The sequence below is a fragment of the Moschus berezovskii genome, chromosome 9 (genome assembly GCF_049115385.1).
Source record: "Moschus berezovskii isolate FMDL1 chromosome 9, NW_MosBer_1.0, whole genome shotgun sequence".
In the NCBI taxonomy this organism is placed as follows: domain Eukaryota; kingdom Metazoa; phylum Chordata; class Mammalia; order Artiodactyla; family Moschidae; genus Moschus; species Moschus berezovskii.
The window spans coordinates 2,323,055-2,347,742 of NC_142468.1; the positions used below are offsets into that span (position 1 = coordinate 2,323,055).

Here is a 24,688-nt window from a genome sequence, read left to right on the forward strand (position 1 = left end):
CAGTTTTCGGACATTCCATTTATCGGGGTTTTGCTTCCAGATATTCTAGTTAAATTGCATTTAATATCTTCAGAAGCAACAGCTTGATAGAGGTGAAGATGTAGTCATGTGCCAGGTGTGATAAGAAGAAAAGCAGGGGAGATACACAGTTGAAGATGGGGAAGGGGGTAAAGTGGTTCTTTTGATAATAGCTCGATGGTTTACTCTGTGAGGTTACCGACAGTTTCAAAAAGAGAATAAAGTCTTTGGGGGGGTGGTGGTGTGTGTGTGTGTGTGTGTGTGTGCGCGCGTGTGCGTGCACGCGTGTTGTGGCGCTCTTTGAGTACTTTTGCTTGTGAACTTAGCAGGAGACCAGTAAACATGGGCAGAGTGACTGCTGCTTCTTGGGGGAGAGGGTCTCCAATTCCCCTTCCTTCTTTCCCTTGCGTCCCTATGGGGTGTGTCGGGCCCCCTCCGGGGCCAGTGAGTTAGAGGTGAGTGTTGCCTTCATTGGAGCATGTGCAGGGTCTCATAGAAAGCGGTGACTCCTCCTCAGGGGACGGGGCCCATAAACGACTTTGCTGATGTCAGGAAACAGCTAGCAGAGCGCTCAGACACACGCACTTTGTGTTTAGAAGAAAAGGTCAAGCCATGTGAGTGCTGACTCCATCGTGGTTGTCGTGGAAGGAGAAAAGAAACATATCCAGTCTCCTGATATTAGAGGGCAGGCAGTGTGGCTCAGAGCTGGGGCGCAGAGTCTCACTCAGGACACCCAGAGTGCTCCATAGAATGTTGTATTCCTTCTAAAATCTTCCCCAGGAGCAGTCATGTAAAGTGAGAAACTGCATTCACAGCCACAGTTCTGAGACGCTACAGAAGCCTTATTCTGCAAAGTGAAAATTAGACTCTGTGCTTACAAACAGGGCTTCCCTCGTGGCTCAGGGGTAAAGAACCCACCTGCCAATGCAGGAGATGCAAATTCAATCCTTGGGTCCGGAAGATCCCCCTGGAGAAGGAAATGGCAACCCACTCCCGTGTTCTGGCTGGGAAATTCCTTGGACAGAGGAGCCTGGCGGGCTGTGGGCTTCTCTGTCCATGGGGTTGCAGAAGAGTCGAACATGGCTTAGCGACTAAACAACAACAGCAACTCGGAAAGAGAAGTAGCGTCAGTCATCTCAGAAGCATTTTCAGCAGAGTTCAGTCATGCCGTACATGTTTGTGACGTGCCAGGTGCCGTTCTGGGTACCAGGGATACAGAGATGACCTGTGATGCATCGTCCCTGGTATTTCTCTGGGATCCACCATGTGGTGGGGGCAGAGAGGGTGACAGGGAGGGCTGTGTTTAACAGGAGAGCTGTACGTGGACACACGCAGGTAATGATGATACCTGCAGTGAAGACAAACGGGAGAATGGCCTGGAGGGGTGGGGAGGAGAGCAGGAGGCTTCCCACGGGAGCCGACGGGGCCAGCCTTGAGCAGCAGGAGAGATGCAGGCAAGAGAGCCTTGGAGAGAGAACAGCACTTGAAAGGCCCTGGCAGCAGCTTGAAATGTACATGGGCCTGAAAGAAAGCCTGTAGGAGGTATGTCAGGGAGGGCGGATAAAGTGTTTAAAAGGACAGGGCAGGGAACATCTGTTTGGGGCTTGCTCTCTGGTGCAGGTTAGAGGTGGCGGAAATGATGCTGACTTGGGCCAGCAGTGGGGTGTGCCGATGAAGGCCTGTGTGCAAGTGTGGCTTGGGAAGTGGGCGGCGTGGCTGGAGACAGAAATACTGTTTTGACCATGTTGAATTTGAGATGGCTTTTGAACATCTAGGTGGAGCTCTCAAGTCAGAAGTTTGATAACATGAGTTTCAAGCTTGCTGGAGAAGTCGGAGTCGAGGTATAAATCTGGGACGCATTAGCGCTTATTTGGTGAAAACTAAAGAGGATTTCTGGATTACCTCTCCTTTAGAGAGGAGCTGAAATCAAGCCTCTATTTTAGTTCTGTTGGAAATTTTATTTCCATTAGTGTTTGACTAGAGAATTCATTTGGGGGTGTAGTCAGCCTGGTGAATAAAAATCAAAGAGGTTTATATTTAGAGGGAAAAGTTCAGAATTATTTAAAAAATAACTTACCTGTCCTTACGGTAGTTACTGCCTGCAGTTTTACAGGCAGAAGAGAATATAACTTCCAAATGCTCTTGGGGCCAATGGCATCTCTGATTTGCTGAGAGAAATGCACTCCAGTGAACATTCCTTTTAATAGAGCCCCCTAACCAGGTGGCTCAGTGGTAAAGAATCTGCCTACCATTGCAGGAGATAAGGAGACTCAGGTTCCATTCCCTGGGTCGGGAAGATCCCCTGGAGGAGGAAATGGCAACCAATATTCTTGCCTGGAGAATCCCACGGACACAGGAGCCTGGCATGGACAGAGGAGCTGGGCTACTGCCCGGCTCCTCTGTCCATGGGGTTGCAAGAGTCAGACACGTCTTAGCCACTAACCCACCACCGGTACACCTAACCCATGACTTCTGCAAGTTCCCTGCTATCTGGTCCCAGGCTCAAGAGAGGGGTTTTTCTTTTATATATGTCTCCAAGCAACGAGATTTGCAGTGGATCTGGAAGTAAGCTGTTGCTTCAGCCAGAGTTTCTGGTGTGGAGGCCCTGCTGCTTTCAGGGGATGGACAAGCAGACCAGACGGGTCTCGATGTGTGGCGCGGAGCCCTGTAACATCAGGCTGCCCACGCTGGCCCCGCCAGTGTAAAATCAGCCTTGCTTTAGAAGAGATCACTGCCCTTCCGGTTTGCAGAGGAAGGGCTTACTAAGGTAATAAATCAGACAGAAGTAGCTGCTGTCAGTCGAAACAGATTCTGAGAGAGATCTCCTGCTGGTGGAATTTATTTAGCTTCACTTAAAGGAGAATGTGCTCATCCGGGTACATTTGGTTGCAAGGAAAAGAAAGTCACCCAAGTTGCCATAAGAAAAGGATGCTCGGCCCAAGGCCTAAGCAGCGGTACCCTGGCTCGGTGGTGACGGGTGGTAAATCACGTCTGGGGTCCATGGTGATTCAGACTGCTCCCTCGGTCCGTCCGTGGCCACGGGGCTGCTCATCTGAGCCATTGCGGTCTCCTCATCAGCCTGGCTTCCTCCGTGTGGCCCTTGACTCCACGTCTTCACACCACCAGCTCGCCGAGGCAGTGCTGGCGTGCTTGGCGCCAGCCCCTGTGATGTGAGGGCCCCAGTGCCCCGCGGAGTTGGCTCCACCACCCCCGCGCCGTGTCCGTCATTATTTCAGACGCACAGACCCCCGCTCCCTGCATCAGACGTTCGGCCCTGGTCCCATCAGGGCAGGGTCCCCCTGGGTCAAGACAGCAGTTGGGGCCATCCGTTGATCTGAACTGAGGCGTGGGCTTGGACTGGGGCTTGAAGTGTGCCTGCAACAAAAAAGTTGTTTGGAAAGACTTTGGTCTTTGGGAACAATTTTTTTTAAGATTTTTTAATTTTTTAATGTGAACCGTTTTCATAGTCTTCATTGAATTTGTTACAGTATCACTTCTGTTTTTTATGTTTTGGTTTATTTTGGCTGCAAGATGTGTCGGATCTTACCCCCCTGCTCCACAACCTGGGATCCAATGCATACTCCCTGCGCTGGAAGGCGAAGTCTTAACCACGGAACCACCAGGAAAGTCCCAGAAACATTTTAATAACACAGAGGAGAATAGCGAGGCTTTGGAGTCCTCTGTGAGGTCTGCTTTCCTGCGTGTCCTCTCGGCATCTCTCCCCCAGGTGACAGATTTTCACATCAAAGAACTCGGGGGCCATCTCGAGCCTGCCTTTGCTACGGTCTCTGGTCATGAGTTCGTCTTTCTCGCATTTTGTTTCCATAGATTTGGGGCTGGTGACTCTCAAACTAACAGTTTTCCTTGGTGGCTGCTTCTTCCTGCCAGCTGCCCTCAAACTGCTTGTAATTGCAGGGTTGAGTGGTTACCAAAAGTGATGAACTCTAGCCTCCAGTTACAGACAGGAGTAAATGTCAGGTATCCAACACAGGCTGTCTTGATTTTCAAGAACAAGAGATGGGGTAATGGGTCTTGCTATAACCATTGTGTACCGTTCCCTGTCATCACATTGAGATTGTTCAAAATGGGGGAAAAGTGTAATTACTTCCTGCCAGGGACTGGAGATGATGAAACTCTGGTGGAGCAGACTGGGCCGAGGTAAAAAGAGACCAGGGAATTATCGTTTGGCAATTGCCAAGGGACTGATAATCCTATGGGCAGAATGGCATGCTTTGGGAATCCAAAGGAGAAAAGGATGCCTGGGAGTTAGCAGGGCCATGGGAGAAATCCTGGCGAGGAGATGGGATTTCGTCAGCTGGGTGGCCAGGGCTCTGGCTGGTGGCAGGGGGAGAGGCGGTCACTGGAGTCCTTAGGGTTAACTTGGACGTGGGGGTGGGGACGCGTATGGTGGAAGACTGGGTTTGGAAATGGGAGCTGACAGGCTCACCCGTCTTGTTGGGAGTTGTTTGTGATTGTGTGAGGCATTTGGATCCATGAGCGTGTAGCTTTCCAACAGCTATACAGTAGATACTGTGTTCACTTTACAAGTTGGGGGACTGAGGCTCAAAGAAATTCATTGGCTTGCTAAGTGCCCAGCCAGATGTTTAACCAAGATCTGGGATTTCTGCTTTCCTTTACCCCCATTGGCTGAAGCAGAGGGCTCCTGTAAGGTAGAGGTCTGCAGGGTTTTAGTTGAGCTGGAGTTTGGGTGTTGAGTGCCATGCTGAGAAGTCTAGATGTGTCTTATAAGGCAAGGGGTAGCCCTTAGACGTTTCTGAGAAAACTCATGGCATATACGAAAATATGAAGCAGGAGGCAAGTCATTCTTGCCTTGAAGGTTTTTGCAGCAGCCCTGTCTTCCACAGCAGAACTTTCTGCTGCCTGGAAACTAATGGAGAAAAAGGCGATGGCCAGCGCTGACCAAGTTTCCATAGATTTAATCAACTTGAACCAGATTTGTAAACAAACAAGGCAAACAACCTGCAACTTCTTTTTCATTTTAAGTGTTTTGCTCTTATTTTTGTTTAATGATTCCGTTTTCACTGGTCATTGCCTTTGCTTGCTGGTGCCTTCACTTCCTACGAATGACTTGACCATGATGGAATTCATAGTTTACAGAGGAATGGAATGAGCGACCCACACCCTGGTACTGCTCTGTGGATTTGATCATTTTTTGGTGTACGGATGCATTTTTCCCTCTTTGGGTTTCAAGTGATAACATCTTTTCCCTTGGGGGCTGTTGGTAAACACAGTAATATTAACCCTTTAGGACTACCTTCTTGGCACTAGGGACTGGTTTCATGGAAGACAGTGTTTCCACGGATTGGAGTGGGGGAGTGGTTTCGGGATGATTCAAGCGGGTTGCATTTATGGTGCATTTTATTTCAATTTTTATTACATCAACTCCACCTCAGATCATCAGGCATTAAATCCCAGAGATTGGGGACCCCTGGCATAGGTGATTTATTTTATTCCTTTGTTCATTGAGCCACCTTGAGTTCTTGAAATGTGGAGAGAATTGTGCTCGAGGCTGTGGGGGACAGAGGTGTGAGCCTGGGTCCTGGGGTGAGTCAGTCAGGTTAGTCGCTCGGTCTGACTGTGACCCCATGGACTGCGGCACGCCGGTCCTTGGGGGACACCCTGATGCCCCCCGCTGTCCCGAGGTTCCCGTCCTTCTGCGCATCTCAGGGCCCTCTGTTTCTGAGGCGTGCCTGACCCCTCCCGTTCTCAGCTCCTTACCCCGTCAGCTGCACATGTCCTTTGATTCTGCCTCCTTGCTGTCTCCGATGCCCCTTCTTCTGTAACCCCAGCCGCTCATCTTTATTGTTTGCCAGGTCGTGCAGGAGCCCCTAGCCCCTTCCCACCTCCCATCCGCGAAAGTCCATCTACACGGGGCTGCCAGCGGGCTCATTAATTCACAGCCCTGTAGCGGCTCCTGTTACCTGGATGGTTTATCTCAGAATGTGGCTCTGACCAACGACCTAGAGTGATCTAGGGTGTTTATAAGAAATGCAGATTTCTGAACTTGAGCCCAGACTTCTTGAGAATGACTGGTGGTGCTGTCTAGGAAGCCGCATTTAAGCAAATGAGTCTTGATAATTTGAGAAGCAGAATTTAGAGGAATAAGCTCAAACTCTTCAGGTAGGCTTCTAAAGTCTGCTTTCCTTATGCTTTCTATTATGGAAGGCGTTAGTCCTGTAGTATAATGGACTTGAGTGTACAATGTAACCATCGTGAGAGCCGACACACCATATCATTAACACTCAGCCTGTCCTGTTTCCTCCGAACTCTGTCTGTCCCTTCTCACCCCCTCTGCCTCAGTATTTTAAAGCAAATCTCAGGCAGCAAATCATCGTCTCTCCAGATATTTCAGAATATATCTCTAAAAGAACTCTCAAACTGACAGAAACACACTCCTCTCCCCAAAACCATTATCACTCTAAAACCAAGTTAAGATTCTTTACTAAGATTTCTTTATCTAAGATTTATATAAAGATTCTTTACTAAGATTTCTTTATCTAAGAAAGTGAAGCTCAGTCGTGTCTGACTCTGTGACCCCGTGGACTACACAGTCCATGGACTTCTCCAGGCCAGAGCACTGGAGTGGGTAGCCTTTCCCTTCTCCAGGGGATCTTCCCAACCCAGGAATCGAACCGAGGTCTCCTGCATTGCAGGCGGATTCATTACCATCTGAGTCACCAGGGAAGCTGCAATTCAGTTATGTATATTTTCAGATTATTTTCCATTTATGTCTTTATAAGGTGTTAAACACAGTTCTCTGTGCTGTATGTAGGATCTTGTTTCTTTTATATATGGTCGTGTGTATTTGCTAGACCCAAACTCCTGATTTATCCCTCCCCATCTTCCTTTCCCCCCTTCGGTAACTGTCAGTTTGTTTTCTATGCCTGTGAGTCCGTTTCTGTTTTGTAAATAATTTCTATTATTTTTTAAGTGATGTTTGTATATCATATGTAATTTGCCTTTGTCTGACTTCACTTAGTGTGGTACTCTTCAGGTCTGTCCATACTGCTGCAAATGGCAATATTTCATTCTTTTTTTTGGCATGTATATATATATATATATATATACACATATGAAAGTGAAAGTCACTCAGTTGTGTCTGACTCTTTGTGACCCCGTGGACTATACAGTTCATTGGGTTCTCCAGGCCAGAATACTGGAATGGGTAGCCTTTCCCTTCTCCAAGGGATCTTCCCAACCCAGGGATCGAATCTGAGACTCCTGCATTGCAGGTGGATTCTTTACCAGCTGAACCACAAGGGAAGTCCAGGAACACTGGGGTGGGTGGCGTGTCCCTTCTTCAGCGGATCTTCCCGACCCAGGAATTGAACCAGGGTTTCCTGCATTGCAGGAATTATCAGCTGAGCTGCTAGGGAAGCCCGTGTGTGTGTGTGTGTATGTGTGTGTGTGTGTGTGTGTGTGTGTGCGCGCGTGTGCACACGTGCGTATTTATATATTATATAGCACATCTTCTTTAACCATTCATCTGTTAATGGACACAGGTTCCTTCTGTCTTGGCTGCTGTGAGCGTTGGGGTGCATGTATCTTCTCAGATTAGAGTCTTTGTCTTTTCTGGATGCTTGCCCAGGAATAGAGTTTCTGGTATCTCTAGTTTTAGTTTTTATTAAGGAGCCTCCGTGCAGTTTTTCCCATAGTTCATTGTGGTTTTATTGAAATACCTTACAATGGATGAGGTGTAAGCCACAAATTCAAATATTTTAAGATAAATTTAGGTTTATGTTTTTTAAAGTTTTGAATATTTACTGCTAATAAGACTTGTATACCCTGTATGAGTAGCTTTCTCTAGTTAGGAAGAACACTGCTTTCAGTTTTTTGGGTTTTTTTTCCCATCCTCTGTAAGACTTTGGGCTTGTCCAGATAGCTGCTTCTGTCTGCTTTCAGTGGCCAAGAGTTGCCACCCTCCCATCCAGAATTAATCAAAAGGGAGCCAGTCTTTGTACTGAATGTGCTGACCAAGGAGTGTTTTACAGTTGGTAGAGAAGGAGGTGGTTCACGCGGTATGGGAGAATTGACCCCTGCCCTGTGAAATTTGCTGAATTGTGGATGACACCCCATAGTCTGGCACTTCTGTTAGAGCCCAGATGGTCTTTGCTGTTGCTGTTCCCTAAATTCTTTGATAGAGAGCCCTTCACGGGACCCTGGAAGACGAGCGTGGTTTTCTGGAGCGTCTAAGGCCCCAGCAGTGCAGGCGGCTCGCTGGGAGCTCACTCTGGCCACGGAGCCCAGCTCTGCACTCTGTGCCCTCTCCTCGCTTCGCTCTTTGCTCAGGACTTGGATTAACTGGAAATGGACATGAGCCTGAGCGGTTATCATTCAGTTCAGTTCAGTTCAGTTCAGTCGCTCAGTCGTGTCCGACTCTCCGCGACCCCATGAATCACAGCACGCCAGGCCTCCCTGTCCATCACCAACTCCCGGAGTTCACTCAAACTCATGTCCACAGAGTCGGTGATGCCATCCAGCCATCTCATTCTCCGTCGTCCCCTTCTCCTCCCGCCCCCAACCTTTCCCAGCATCAGAGTCTTTTTCAGTGAGTCAACTCGTCGCATGAGGTGGCCAAAGTATTGCAGTTTCAGCTTTAGCATCAGTCCCTCCAATGAACATCCAGGATTGATCTCCTTTAGAATGGACTCGTTGGATCTCCTTGCAGTATAAGGGACTCTCAAGAGTCTTCTCCAACACCACAGTTCAAAAGCATCGATTCTTCGGCGATCAGCCTTCTTCACAGTCCAACTCTCACATCCATACATGACCACGGGAAAAACCATTGCCTTGACTAGACGGACCTTGGTTGGCAAAGTAATGTCTCTGCTTTTTAATATACTATCAAGGTTGGTCATAACTTTCCTTCCAAGGAGCAAGTGTCTTTTAATTTCATGGCTGCAATCAGCATACATGGGACTTATTTGCCTTTGTGCATCTGAGTCACTGAATGTACTAAAATTTTCTCTAAGTGATTTATCGTTTTTGTTTGTGACCTTTGAAAGTACGCTCAAGCCTATCACATTTTTGTTTCATTGGTTACTCAGAATGTCCTTGAATTTTACTCTTTGACAAAGTCTGTGGACCCTGTTTTGAGTTACTTGCTCATATTGTAGCCATCCGTGCAATCCACCCAGATCTTTCCTGTTGAGCTTGGACCTGTTTGCTGATACTTGCATTACGCGTCGAGAAGATAGAATGCCCGGGAGCAGTGACAGGTGGAATCAGAGGATTGCGGGAGGACTTTTTTACTTACCCGTCTTAACTCTGCCGTCATTATATCTGGTTCCTCAACTTATTTTACAAGTTTTTCCTTCCTCCTTAGAGACAAGTTTATATTGAGGGGAGTTGTTCCTCTGAAATAATGCGAATCAGTTGTAATGTAATGGGACCACTGCTGTATGCCGGAAACTTTCTCATAACTCATGCATGCAGTCAACAACTGTTGATGCTGTGCTCATAAACAGACTGTGTGCCGGGCACCAGGAAAACTGGGGTGACTCCAGCCTTGTGGGAGAGATGAGCGTGTAAAGACATAGGTGCCCTCGATGGTAGGTGACATCCGCACAAGGCAGGGAGCGGGGAGGAGTGCAGCTTGGCTTTTCTGTGTGTCAACGAGTGGAGGATCCGTTGCACGCAGCGGGTTCACAAAAGGCTCGGCTGATGCCCGAGCTCGGAGGTGGATGTCAGAGTCAACTGGGTCCCTCACAGCTCTGCGACCCGAGTGCCTGCATCACTCTGGACCCAAGATTTCGCCTGTCGGTGGTCCTCCTCCTGTGGTCCCCCGTGTTTGTTCCACGTGTTGTCATTCATCTGTCAGTTGAGTGGGCCTGGATCCGTGGTTCCCAAACCACTTGCCCCCGAGGACTCTTTTTTGTGTTTTTTGTCTGTTTGTTTTTTTAGCCACACTGCACAGCATGTGGGATCTTAGTTGCCTGACAAGGAATTGAACCTGCGCTCCCTGCATTGAAAGCTCTGTCTCAACCACTGAACCGCCAGAGAAGTCCGCTTTTGTGTGTTGTCTGTGGGTGTCTTTTTTATTTTTCTGGAAGACTCCGTCATCCTCCCCGTCCTGTGCTTTTATCAGACACGCAGGTTGCTGGCCAGTCCCGGTTGCCGCCCTGGGTTGAGGGTGAGCACTTGTACCCGCAGCGCAGGAGCGCGCACGGCCCCGTGGCGCATAAACATGTCTCTGGGAGGCTTGAGAAGGTGCTGGGAGGCAGCCCTGCCCTCACAGGGCTCACTCTGCAGGAGACTCTTCCCGCGAGGGAGCCTTGGGCCTGGGATGCATGTAACCCGCAAGCCCTCGCTCCTGGATAGATCAGAGCTGGACGCCGTCTCCTAGACCGAGACCCCCAGCTGTGCTGAGCCGCCCCCTGGGGCTCTCATTCCCGCCAGCATCTCGGAGTGAGCCCTTAGGACCCGATCTTCTGAACTCTCCCCCAGGGCTCTGGGAGCCCAGGATAGAGAACGGCAGCTCCCAGTTTTCCTGCAGAGGCGGGTTCTCGGTGTGTGCAGGGCTTTGCACCCCTGTGCGCCTCTCCAGATCGCTTAGGACAGGCGTGTCCACGTGGGGCTGATGGCTCCCTTCTCTCTGCACGTTTCTCTTGACAATCAGTTCTGTCTCCTTTATCAGAGAGCACCTCATGAAACCCTGCTACGTCAGGGGCGTGGTGGCTCCGGCACGTGTTGGCGCCTTCGTCTTTCCTCCCCAGCTTCCTGCTCTGGACCAGTCGTCCCTCTGGGCGCTCGCTTCTTTTCTGCCACCTTGTCACTCCTTTGCATCCAGGAGTTCGGAGAGAGGCACAGACAGCGTTTTCTTTTCAGAACTTGCAGAAAGAACCACCCGTGCGGATCCCTTGATTTTTGTCCCCATCAGTGAGTGTCTTCTCCCTCCCTCTGGACAGGCCTGGTGTCTGTGCAGGTGTAATTTATTGCCACATGGTTATTTTCTTAGCGGTGGTTGAGCTTCATGAAATATAATCCCAGTTGGTCTTTCTTTTGGCCCTGTGCGGAGTGTGTGGTATACACACTCGGGGCCGTGTGTTTGCTGAGGTGTGTAGGTTTGCTGGTGAGCCGTTCCCGGCCGTCACCTGGCTGTGACTGATGCAGGCCCATTTGGAGGTGGCCGTGAAGCTTCATAGATAAACGGCAGCTTATTCACGTGGTGCCATTGTTGGATTTCTCGTGGTGCCTGCTGTTTGCCTGTCCAGGCGAGTGTTGTGGGTTGAATTGTGCACCCTCAAAAGAGGGGTGGAAGCCCTAACCTTCAGTGCCTGTGACATCATTTGGAAATAGAATCAAGGTAAGACAAGGACATACTGGATTAGTGTGGGCTTTAATCCCATGTAACTGGCGTCGTATGAGAAGAGGAGACCCCGGGAAGAGTGCTGTGTGCAGGTGGAGGCAGACGGCGCACGGATGCACCTGCCCATCAGGAAACGCCAGCACTGCCGGCAACACCGGCACTTAGGAGAGAGGCCTGGACCGCAGCTTCCTTCAGAGCCCCCGGAGAGAGCCAGCCCTGCGGATCCCTGGGTTTTGAACTTCACGCCAGAACTACGAGAGAACACATTTCTGTTGTCAAGGCACCCAGTTTGTGGCACCTTTTTACAGCAGCCGTCGGAAACCAGTACACCAGCAAAAAGAAGTAGCAATGATTTCTGCTTACACTAATGGTGTGAAAAGCTATGACCAACCTAGACAGCATATTAAAAAGCAGAGACACCACTTTGCTGACAAAGGTCCGTCTAGTCAAAGCGATGGTTTTTCCAGTGGTCATGTATGGATGTGAGAGTTGGACTGTGAAGAAAGCTGATCGCCGAAAAATTGATGCTTTTGAACTGTGGTGTTGGAGAAGATTCTTGAGAGTCCCTTGGACTGCAAGGAGATCCAACCAGTCCATCCTAAAGGAGATCAGTCCTGAATATCATTGGAAGGACTGATGCCGAAGCTGAAGCTCCACTACTTTGGCTCCTGATGCAAAGAACTGACCTTTGGAAAAGACTCTGATGCTGGGAAAGACACAGGGCAGGAGGAGAAGGGGACGACAGAGGATGAGATGGTTGGATGGCATCTCTGACTCGATGGACATGAGTCTGAGCAAGCTCCGGGAGTTGGTGATGGACAGGGAGGCGTGGTGTGCCGCAGTCCATGGGTCACAGAGAGTCGGACACGACTGAGCAACTGAACAGCGATGTGAAGACTTAACCCTAATGAAAGGCACTTAGGGACCATGCGGTGGGACCGTGTCCTTTTACAGAGCGGGGGATCTGAGGCTGGAGGGGTGCCTGGAGCCCCCCAGTGGGGGCTGCTGATGGATTCAGATCCAGAACCCATACCTCCAGAGCTCAGAGATGTTTTCACTCTTGACACTGCCTACTGGAGGGCATTCGAAACCTGACTTCGTTCACATTAAAGAAAAAGAAGCCAGATTAAGAGGAAGATGGTTTGTTTTCCTCTTCAGTTTTTGCTGATGAATGAGGAGACTGTGGGTCTCGATGACCAAGTGGGGAGAATTTACAGAGTTCTGGGGTCTTTGCTTCACAGATGGCAGGCAGACAGCCTGGGACACAAACTGATGGGATTGGTTCTTCTGGGACCACTACTTGCTTGTCACGCACTTGAACTTCCTCTCCTCCGTCGGGAATGAATTGCAGTGAGCATCCACTCTTCTCCCCTCCTTTCTCTCACCTCCCCTCTTTTCTCTCGACGGCAGCTGAAAGGCGTTTCTTGGGACTTCCCTGATGGTCCAGTGGTTGGGAATCTGCCTTCCAGTGCAGGGGACTTGGGTTCAATTCCTGGTCAGGGAACTAAGATCCCACTCACCCTAAACCTGTGTTCCATAGCTAGAGGGCCCGAGTGCTGCAGTGAAGATTAGCCCAGCCAAAAAAAAAAGCAGTAAACTTATTAATATGGTTATGTTTGTTTGCTTTTATCTTAAAAGGCTTTTCTCGGTGTTTCCATTAGGGGAAGGTGGTGTGGGTGGTGGAGCAGGAGGAAGGCTCAGCCTTTTCACTTTATAAACGGAGATCCTAAAAGGCGTCACCCTGTTTTAAACTCATGCCACTCAGACCCCACTTGGAGTTCAGCAGGTGGCTCCTTAGAGTCGTGAGGACTCGCCTAGGCGGCCTCTGCCTACGTGGAGGTGCTCGTGGACCTGTATCAGTCTCCCCCCAGCCCTGCAGAGCTTGCCGCCGTCCTGGGCTGTGTGCTGTGCCAAGGATCTGCCTCCGGGGCCGCCCACGCAGCCCTGTGCCCACGCAGGTCTTAGACACCCTGAGCCCATAGCACGGCCCTTCCTGCCTGCTGATTGACTTGAATGGGCCCCACCAGGTGCCACAGCTCCATGACTTTTCTTACTTAGGATCCGTCTAAACCTTGAACTTGGAAGGAGCGGCTCTTGTTTGGAGTAATGTGTTCTTCAGCAGAAAAGTACTTTCAACTGAAACGTGGGATCACCAGACTCGGTTTGCACAGCCCCAAACAGTTGTGTCAGATGGGCTCTTGGTACGGATGCGGAGGGCCAGCCTGAATCCCTGTAGAATTATTAATTTATGGGCTGCTTTGTTCTGTGTGACTCAGTGTTCGCATGACCTCAGTCTTAGCATCTGAAGGCACTTTTGTCGAGTGTCTTCAGTTTGCCCAGCATGACAGCATTTTATTACTGAGCAACAGTTGTCCCCTTGAGCCTGGGCTGCTTTGGGAGCAGGAGGACTTGCTGGTGGCCCTGGAGTGCCAGGGTCCACCTGGGGCTGGCGATGGGCAGTCAGGCTGCTCCCTGGGTTCAAGGTGATCCTCCTGAAGTTTGCGTGTGTGCACGCTGAGTCACTTCGGTCGTGTCTGACTCTTTATGACCCCATGGACTGTAGCCTGCCAGGCTTCGCTGTCCATGGGATTCTCCAGACAAGAATCCCAGTGGGTTGCTATGCTCTCCTCCAGAGTTTCCTGACCCAGGGATCAAACCTGTGTCTCTCACATTTCCAGCATTGGCAGGCGAGTTCTTAACCACTAGCACCAGCTGGGAAGCCCTGAAGTTTACACCCTCCTTAACTGGCCCCAGGAGAGCAGACGTAAGGCCATAAACAGTTTCCTGAACCAGTCCTCTTCACCTCGGGCTTATGGTGAGCTGGACCCAGTGTTAAGCTTAGCATCTGGAAAGGAGAACTTTCTGGAATACTACCTCCTAAGTTGGGCTTCCCTGGTGGCTCAGAGGTTAAAGCGTCTGCCTGGAATGTGGGAGACCCGGGTTCGATCCCTGGGTTGGGAAGATCCCCTGGAGAAGGAAGTGGCAACCCACTCCGGTACTCTTGCCTGGAGAATCCCATGGAGGGAAGAGCCTGGTGGGCTACAGTCCATGGGGTCAGAAAGAGTCAGACACGACTGAGCGACTGAGTGACCTCCTAAGTGATAAGGGCAGGAACTCCTGAGAAGGACTGGACTCCTCCTGACAGGATATCCCCTCCCTTGTGTGTGGATTGGACCCCTTTCAGTATCGCCAGGGACCCAGCAAGGACTTGAGAGGGGTTGCTATAGATTTGGGGCATATGAGTCGATTCAGTTACTTTGGTGCTTCCTTGTGCAATTTTTATTTCCTTTAATACCGTGTGTTTTGTTTTGCTAGTCTTCCCCCCTTAGAATAAAAGCACGCTCCATGATACGAATTCTCTAGTATCTAACACAGAATGATACTGCTTGTCAGTTTGAAGAAAAAGCAAATTGTCTGCTCTGTGGGTTGGGATTTCCTCTTAAAAAAAAAAAAAAAAGCAGCTTAGAGAAAATCCCCAAACATTGTCTCCTGATTGAAAAATATATTAATGGATTTCGTGGCTTTATCATTTTCTTAAAGTAACAGTTTTCCTTACTTTTAAAACATATACTATATATATGTAGATATGCTATTGAAACATATGACTGCAAACATTCCACGTGCAGAATTTCTTATGGTTTATAAAAGGGGGGGGGGAGCCATAATTTTATAGAATTGAGTGGTTGGAAAGAGCCTCCTTATTCCCTCCTGCCCCTCTTTTTGGCAGTGGGCCAAAGGGCAGGCATCCCGTCTGTGGGACCATCTCTGCTGTCTCCACAGCAGGCTCGTTAATATCACACATTGATGCCTTCAGACTGCCCTTTGTATGTCGAATCTGGCTCCCTACACATCATCCACCGTGAGCGCTCCTTGCCTGCCAGCCAGCACACTGTCCGTTTCGACAGCTTTCCATCCTTGTCTTCATAACACGTTTTTGGTGTCTTCATTTGGATTGCTTGTGTTCTTTGTTCTTGTGTAAAAATGAAAATTAAAAATTAAAGTGGTTAATCCTGAACACATCCATTGAGAGAGAGCTGGAAATGGTTGTGTGTGAATCTTGCGTCTCGATTGGGGAACCATGGGAGCCCTCAGCTGGGAAGGGAAAGAACATTAAGGAGCCTGTGTGAGATGCCCCAAGTCCGAAAGGTTGGGCATACTCGTGCTGGGCTGTGCTTAGTCACTTAGTTATGTCTGACTCTCTGTGACCCCATGGACTGTAAAGCCCACCAGGCTCCTCTGTCTGTGGGATTCTCCAGGCAAGAATACTGGAGTGGGTTGCCATGCAGGGGGTCTTCCCAACCCAGGGATCGAACCCAGGTCTCCTGAATTGCAGGCAGATTATCTTCCGTCTGAGCCAGCAGGAAGTATAGGGATTTCATAGTTGCTCCTTTCTTGTTTTGTTGTCTTAAGCGTTCGGAGAAGGAACAGGCCTCTATGCTTGTGAGGAGGAGGTGGTGACAGGGAAGCCTGTGACTTCCTTGCGTTTTGCTTTCAAACCTGTTTCAGGAGGGTGCTGCAGATGGGACGAAAAGGGTTGCCCTGAACCCCCAGCAGAGCTCCTGTAAAGTGCCCGCTGGGTGCAGCGCTGCCCACAGGAGCCTCGCGATGACCGTTCCTTCTCATCGCAGGAGGACGTTCCTCAGTCATCCTGATTTCCCGCCCAAAGCTTCAGGCGTGCTGTTTCCCGGGACTTCCTCTTTCTGGATCAGCTGACTCTGGATCCTCTGATTTTTCTGGGCTCCTGCTCTGAGTGCCTGGCCTTACACGGCAGTCTGGGGCCGGGGCTCTGCCGGCTCTGGTGAGCCAGCTGCCCCCAGAGTCGTGTTCCCCAGCGTGTGGAATCCATCCGTGTTTCACTTGTCTTCACCCTCAAAGATTCTGCTGTCGGCTCCTGGGGCATCTCAATTTTATTTTTCTGCTTCTCCCCCAAACCGACACCTTCTTAACTGTCAGGTTCCAGCTCTCATGACATCTCTTCCTAAAGCCCTCCCAGTGGGCTCCATCAGGACTGTCCTCGAGGGAGCGCTTTGCTGCAGGTGCATTTGTACCCTTCTTTGTTCCTTGTTTACCATCTGTCTCCTGCAGGTGGAGGACAGCGCCTTACCTAAGCGGCTCCGGAAGCTCTGCTGAATGAGGCATTGGCGCCCCGTTCTCCTGGTCCCCTCTGGTTCCTCCTCTCCTTGGGCCTCTGGACCACACCTTGCTTGTGGCCCCACCCTCTTTATCCCTGAGTGGCAGGTACGGCCTTTCCCGTCTCCCGGCTCCATCCCCTGCAGTCTGAATACTGTCACCACTGTGTCGTCTGCTCAGGTGTCTTAAGTTCCCAGACGGAAGTAAGTTTTCCCTGACTTTCTAGACCCTTCCCCCGCTATCTAGACCCTTTCTTCACCCATTTCTGTCTTCATGTGGTGTTGCTTCTCTGCTCTTACGCACCACTGGATACCACTGGTTACTACCTGCTCTTGGAGTCCACGAGGCCTGGTCCACTGCTTATGCTGTGTTTACCTGAACTTCTTTTTAAAAGTTTTTTCTCCCTTCTGTACAACTCAACCAAGCTCTCTCCCGAGAGCTCTGTTTAAAGCCTATCTCCTTAGCGGAATCTACTCCTGATCTTATTGCGCACACACAGTCTCTCCTCTCTCTGGCCCTTGGCACTCACAGTCTCTGTGCGCAGCTTATAATAAACTTTATAACACGGTCTGTCATTTAATGAAATAAGGAGTAGTGCAGACGGTTTTCAGGAGCTTGGAGGCTGGAATCAGAGAGACCTACGTATGCCTCTTGGTTTTGCCCTCTGCCAGATATGGGTCCTTCAGCAAGAGGATTACTGTTGACGGGTGTCTTGTCCTCATCTGTGATCTGAGAAGAATAATGTCTTCCTTCACGTGGTGGTTTAAAGATTAAATGATATAATGATGGTATAACTCCCAGGATATGCTGGGTGCTCCATCGATAGTATACCCATGGTCATTGCTCCTGCGCTGGTGCTGTGTACCGAACCGTATCCTCTGTAAGTTCGTATCCCCAGTGTGATTGCATTTGGATGCAGAGCTTTTAGGAGGTAAGTAAGGTTACACGATGTCGTCAGGCTGCGGTCCCCATCTGCTGGGATCCGGGGCCCTCTCACACCAGGGGACGGCCGTGTGAGGTGCAGGACACGTCGGTGGCCGTCTTGTCAGACAGGACGAGAGTCCTTACCGGGAGCTGAGTCAGCCAGCACCCTGGTCTTGGACTGGGAGCCTCCACAGGCGAGAGAAATAAATTCCTGTTGGTTAAGCCTTCCAGTCAGCGGTATTTTGTGAAAGCAGCCCGAGCCGGCTAATAGAGTTGACTTTCTCTCTAATTAGATAACGGTTTGTCCAGCTGATGTTAATTGAGCACTTGTTATGTGTCAGGCGCTTTCTCATTCAACCTTGCTGCGTCCAGCCTCTCAGCTCTCACAGTCCCCTCAGGAGACCGGTTGCATCCCGTGCTGCGGTCCCCAGAGCTTCCAGCAGCCACTTCCGGGTGCCGCCTTCAGCCACTTCAGCCGTGGGTTTTCCGAGGCTGAATGAAGAGTTCTGCTGAGTGCCAGGGCCCATGCTTGGTGTTTTTCCTCTCCGGTGGCCCTTAGCAGGTGCTACGTGCACAGGAAGCCATTAAAAAATAATTTTTGGTCGGCTGATTTCCCCAGACAGTTAGATCGCCTACATCTGGGCGAGGAGTGGAGTTTTCCACCCACCCGCAGCCCCCAGTGTGCATCCCCTGCGCTGTCTGCAGTCAGAGAGGGCATTTGGTGTTGAGGTGCAGAGCCGGAGAAAGGAAAGGAGGGTCACGTCTTCAGTGGGCGGAGGATGTTAAACCTTGGGACGTCTGCACCTTCACTTGTCTCATTCTCTTAATGGGTCGAGTGCGTCTTTGTGAGAATGGCCCTTCTGGAAGTGACCTTATACGTTGGTAACGTGAGTAGTTCCAGCTGTCTTCTCCTTGGCTGCTGCTTCTCTGTGAGAGCTCGATGCAAGGGACAGAGAGAACGTTAACTCTTTCTTTCCCCGCCTCAGCCTCTGCAATTCAGATAGAAATTTGATTCACTTTCCTCAGGATCCAGATGGCTTTCTTAGTAATTAATTAACCCCTTTCCTCTCAGAAGTTGATATGTTTGGACTTCTGAAACAAAAATATTAGCCATGTGGAATCTAACTTAGTTCAAGGTGATGGGGTTTGAGCTTTTAGATTTCCAGGGCCATGTACATAGACAATGGCGTAAGTACCTTATCAGCATGATTATAATTTATATTCCTCTTCCTTGTAATAAGGATTACTGTAAGACATGGTGGTGGTGGTTTAGTCACTAAGTCACGTCCAACTCTTGCCACCCCATGGACTGTCACCCACCAGGCTCTACCATCCATGGACTTCTCAGGCAAGAATACTAGAGCATGTTAACATTCTCTTCTCCAGGGGATATTCCTGATCCAGGGATAGAACATGTGTCTCCTGCATTTCAGGCAGGTTCTTTACTGCTGAACCACGAGGGAAGCCTGTAATATGTAGAAAACATCTTATAATCAGGCTGTGGAAATGGAAATCAAAAACAGGCAAACCCTGTAGTGAGAGGGAAAAAGCTCCCAATCGTTAAGCTGATATATTTGTTTTGATTGAGTGTCCTGACAGCCAAGGAAAAAATGGGAACTCCACAGGTTACATAATTCTGCTTCTCTGGTCAAATGCCAATTCAGGAGAGAGTCATAATCCTTAGGTGCCAGTTTCTAGAAAGAATATACTGGGGCCTCTTTCTCCAAGAGTGTGAAACCACGCAGCTTACAACACATAGAGCCCTAGCTGTAGTTAAGTGATCAAGATTTTTGCTCATGCTGTTATGGCATTATCCTTATCTGTCTCTGGAGAATTCCTGTTCATCCTTCAGACCTTGACAAAGGGTCACTTCCTCCAAGAAGTCTCCCATGATGCTCTCTGCCCAGGCCAAGCTGACTTGCTTTCCTCAGTGGAACCATAATACTGTGGGCATATCTTGATCTCTGTCCCTCCATGTTACTTTATGTTGTCTCATGACTAGGTGTTCCTAGGACTCGTTCCTAAAATTGTGGTAGGTGTGTGGCCAGTGCTCCTGAAGGAAAGTTTATTGATCTAGATTAGAAACACTGAGTTCTAAGTGGATGAAACCAATTTCTGGCAGTGAAGGCATTTGGCTGATTTTTAGTGTCTACCTGTAGTAGACAGTAATAGTTTGTTTGTGATACAGGAAGTTGTCCATCTCCCTGTATCTGTTGGAAGTGCTGGTTGTCGGGTGTAGGTTTAGGAGACCTGGGTTCTTGTCCTAATGCTTCTGCCAAGTAGAGGTACAGCTTGTACATTTCACAGACTTGGCTTCTGCATCTGCAAGGTGAGCCTGTTGCATCAGGCCAGGAGCCCAGAGATGCAGAGTCCATCTCCAGTCCCTCATTCCACACCCAGGGTGGGCAGCCCTTATTGGCCACAGTTCTTAACCTGCTGCCAAATGCAGATGCGAGCCCAGAGTCCGTCTCGGAGAGTTGCTTCTGGAAGCCACCACCAATCCATTGGGGTTGGAATCAGAGAAGAAACCTATGTAACATCTATAATTATATATACATATATATACAGACACACACCTATACGTTTGTGTTAGTTGCTAAGTCCTGTCTGACTCTTTGTGACCCTATGGATTGCAGCCTGCCAGGCTCCTCTGTCCATGGAATTCTCCAGGCAAAATACTGGAGTGGATTGCCATTCCCTTCTCCAGGGGAATCTTCCTGACCCAGGTATTGAACCCGGGTCTCCTGTATTGCAGGCAGATTCTTTATTATCTGAGCCACCAGGAAAGCCCATATATAATAATTTAATATACGTTTATTTATTTGGCTGCACTGGTTCTTAGTTGTGGCATATGAGATCTAGTTCTCTGACCAAGGATTGAACCCAGACTCCCTGTTTTAGGAGTGCCAGGCTTAGCCACTGGGCCACCAGGAAGTCCCCATCCATGGTTATAGTTGAAGTTCTTTTTTGCCCTAATGATTCTAAAAAATTCCTTGATTATCCTTGGTCATCACTGTCATGGGCTGGAGTATGTTCCCAAGATTTGTGTCCACTTACGACTTCAGAATGCAGTCTTATTTGGAAATAAGTCTTTTGCAGCTGTTAGTAGTTAAGATGTCATCCCGGGTTTGAGTGAGCCCCAAATCCAATGACTCGTGTCCCTGTAAAAAGAACACAGACACATGGAGAAGAGAGCTCTGTGATGTTGGAGGCAGAAATGGGAATGATGTGGCCACAAGCCAAGGACTCCAAGGATTTCTGGGAGCCACCAGGCCTGGGAGAAACAGGAAGGATGTTATTCCCTGGAGCCTCGTGGGGGGATGGTTCTGTCAGACCCTTGATTTCAGACTGCTGGCCTGTGACTTAACATTTCTTCTGTTTTTCTTCATGGAGTTTGTGGTCATGACAGATCTCAGAAACTAGCACACTCATCTCATCCTTTTACTTAAAAACCGTCCATTGTCTTTGCTCTCTCCGATGCTCGTGTGTTTGCCGTGCTCATCCATCTAGAGAAGTCTGACCTGTTAGAAGATGCCATCTTGCCAGGTAGTGTATTGTGGAAAGATCCAGACATTTCTCTGACTGTGCATGGAAATTTAGATATTGATAAAAATCCTCTTTTCTGAATCCAGATTGGAAAAGAAGTAAAACTCTCACTGTTTGCAGATGACTTGATCTTCTACATAGAAAACCCTAAAGACTCCACCAGAAAATTACTAGAGCTAATCAATGAATATAGTAAAGTTTCAGGATATAAAATTGACACACAGAAATCCCTTGCATTCCTATACACTAATAATGATAAAACAGAAAGAGAAATTAAGGAAACAATTCCATTCACCATTGCAACAAAAAGAATAAAAATACTTAGGAATATATCTACCTAAAGAAACAAAAGACCTATGTATAGAAAACTATAAAGCACTGATGAAAGAAATCAAAGATGACACAAATAGATGGAGAAATATACCATGTTCATGGATCAGAAGAATCAATATAGTGAAAATGAGTATACTACCTAAAGCAATCTATAGATTCAATGCAATCCCTATCAAGCTGCCAACAGTACTTTTCAGAGAACTAGAACAAATAATTTCACAATTTGTATGGAAATACAAAAAACCTAGAATACCCAAAGCAATCTTGAGAGAGAAGAATGGAACTGGAGGATTCAACCTACCTGACTTCAGTCTCTATACTACAAAGCTACAGTCATCAAGACAGTATGGTCCTGGCACAAAGACAGAAATGTAGATCAATGGAACAAAATAGAAAGCCCAGAGATAAATCCACGTACGTATAGACACCTTATCTTTGACAAAGGAGGCAAGAATATACAATGGGGAAAAGATAATCTCTTTAACAAGTGTGGTTCTGGGAAAACTGGTCAACCACTTGTAAAAGAATGAAACTAGAACACTTTCTAACACCATACACAAAAATAAACTCAAAATGGATTAAAGATCTAAACATAAGACCAGAAACTAAACTCGTAGAGGAAAACATAGGCAAAACACTCTCTGATATAAATCACCGCAGGATCCTCTATGACCCACCTCCCAGAGTAATGGAATTAAAAACAAAAATAGACAAATGGGACCTAATTAAACTTAAAAGCTTTTGCACAATGAAGGAAACTAAAAGCAAGGTGAAAAGACAGCCTTCAGAATGGGAGAAAATAATAGTAAATGAAGCAACTGACAAAGATTTAATCTCAAAGATATACAAGCAGCTCCTGAAGCTCAATTCCAGAAAAATAAACAACGCAATCAAAAAATGGGCCAAGGAACTAAACCGACATTTCTCCAAAGAAGACATACAGGTGGCTAACAAACACATGAAAAGATGCTCAACATCACTCATTATCAGAGAAATGCAAATCAAAACCACAATGAGGTACCATCTCACACCAGTCAGAATGGCTGCCATCAAAGAGTGTACAAGCAATAAATGCTGGCGAGGGTGTGGAGAAAAGGGAACCCTCTTACACTGTTGGTGGGAATGCAAACTAGTACAGCCACTATGGAGAACAGTGTGGAGATTCCTTAAAAAACTGGAAATAGAACTGCCATACGACCCAGCAATTGCACTCCTGGGCATACACACCGAGGAAACCAGAATTGAAAGAGACACATGTACTCCAATGTTCATCACAGCACTGTTTATAATAGCCAGGACATGGAAGCAACCTAGATGTCCATCTGCAGACGAATGGATAAGAAAGCTATGGTACATATACACAATGGAGTATTACTCAGCCATTAAAAAGAATGCATTTGAATCAGTTCTAATGAGGTGGATGAAACTGGAGCCTATTATACAGAGTGAAGTAAGCCAGAAAGAAAAACACCAATACAGTATACTAACGCATATATATGGAATTTAGAAAGACAGTAATGATGACCCTATATGAGAGACAGCAAAACAGACACAAATGCAAAGAACAGACTTTTGGACTCTGTGGGAAAGGGCGAGGGTGGGACGATCTGAGAGAACAGCATTGAAACATGTATATTATCATTTGTGAAACAGATCGCCAGTCCATGTTCGATGCATGATACAGGATGCTCGGGGCTGGTGCACTGGGATGGCCCAGAGGTATGGGATGGGGAGGGAGGTGGGAGGGGGGGTTCAGGATGGGGAACACATGTACACGCATGGCTGATTCATGTCAGTGTATGGCAAAAACCACTACAATATTGTAAAGTAATTAGCCTCCAATTAAATTAATTAAATTTTAAAAAAGCCCCCTTTCCCTGTTAGTAGGTGGAAGCCTGTGAATCACGTTATATTTTGGGGACACATGTTTAGTTCAGGCTCTCTGAGGTCTTTTGCAAATTATCGAAAGCCTGGCCTGTGCGGTGTGGTTCACAGATGGTGCAGGCTCCAGCCAGAAAAGAAAGAGACGGTGAGGAAAGCAACCCTTTGCCAAGCACAGAGCAGCTCGGGTGCTCTGCGCTCCTGGGTGCTGAGGCAGCCGTGCGGGACGGCCACCCTCCCGGCCGTCCCACTTGGGGTCCGGGAGGATTCTACCCTCCCGGGTGCTGAGGCAGCAGTGCGGGACGGCCACCCTCCTGGCCGTCCCACTTGGGGTCCGGGAGGATTCTGCCCTCCCGCTTGGCAGGGGCGCCTTTCACAGTCTTGTGCATTGTGGCCTACAGGCTCTCGTCCACGTTCACCGTGCATCAAACACTCGCATTTCTTTGTCCATTGTTTTCCTATCATTTAACGACGATCTCAGCACCCAACCAAGTGGGTAATTGGTGTCCCGTTTTACAGAGCAGGGGACTGAGACCCCGAGGGACAGTGAGGTTCCCCGTCCCGGGGCACGCAGCTGGCGTGCAGCAGAATCTGAGGGAGGAGGGCGGAGGTGTCTGACTCTGACGCCCACGACCTCCCAGCCCACCTCACAGGGCATCGGTGGGAGGGGTAGGCGTGTAGCTTGAGCAAACTCAAGCTTCATATGCTTTCATCTGCTGATCGGGAGAGGGAGCTGGGGGAGCAGGGGACAGCGTGAGGGAGCAGGCAAGGCCATGGTGCCGAGGACATCCAGGGAGCCCTACGGGAGCAGACTGCGACGCCGGGATGCGGGGATGTTTCTGTCCACGCTGGGAGGACTGGAAACACGCAAACACAGCAGCATCCGAGCGAGGCTTGGCTCCGGGAGGAGCGGTGCTGGGGGTAGTTACCCAGGCCGGAGGAAACAGTGCTAGGTTAGGGGCGCGGCTTCGGCAGGGGCGGGGAGGGCTGGACCGGGTCGGCAGCCGTAGGAAAGGGATCGGTGATGCCCGAGCGCTTTTCCCGGAGGTGGAGGCCAAGGCTGAGATGACAACTGGGAGCCGAAGGGCAGGCAGGCCAGGAAGAGCGGTGCGAACAGTCAGGCCTCGCATCTGCCTGGCGGAGAGCACGGTGACGTCCTGCGCTTTGATAGGCGTGGAGGAGGAGGTGGTGCGTTCCCGGGTTTGGCCGGGGGACTGTGGGGAAGGTGCTGGGTCCTGGTCCGGCCGTGTCGGACTCCAGGCACCGTAGGTTCCCCTGGAGAGGACAGCCACGGTGGTCAGCCCACGTGTGGGCAGTGGCAGGCCATGGAGAGCTCTGGAGACAGTTGAGAGGGTTAATCAAGGGGCCAGGGGCCAGCTTGACCCTCCTCGAAGCACACGTGGCGAAGCCCTCGGACAGCGTGTGCCGGGGCCACTTACGCCGGGCAGTGCCCGCTCCGGGGCGGGGGTGCCAGGACCTGTAGGACGCGCTGGGCTGTTTCTGTCATGTCAGCAGGTGTTGTGGGGG

General features: G+C 49.2%; 1 protein-coding gene across 10 annotated transcripts in view; it reads left to right on the forward strand.

Annotated features, from left to right (window-relative positions):
* Positions 1–24,688, forward strand: part of FOXN3 (forkhead box N3) — a 439,954-nt gene that overhangs the window by 197,319 nt on the left and 217,947 nt on the right. The window lies entirely within an intron of this gene.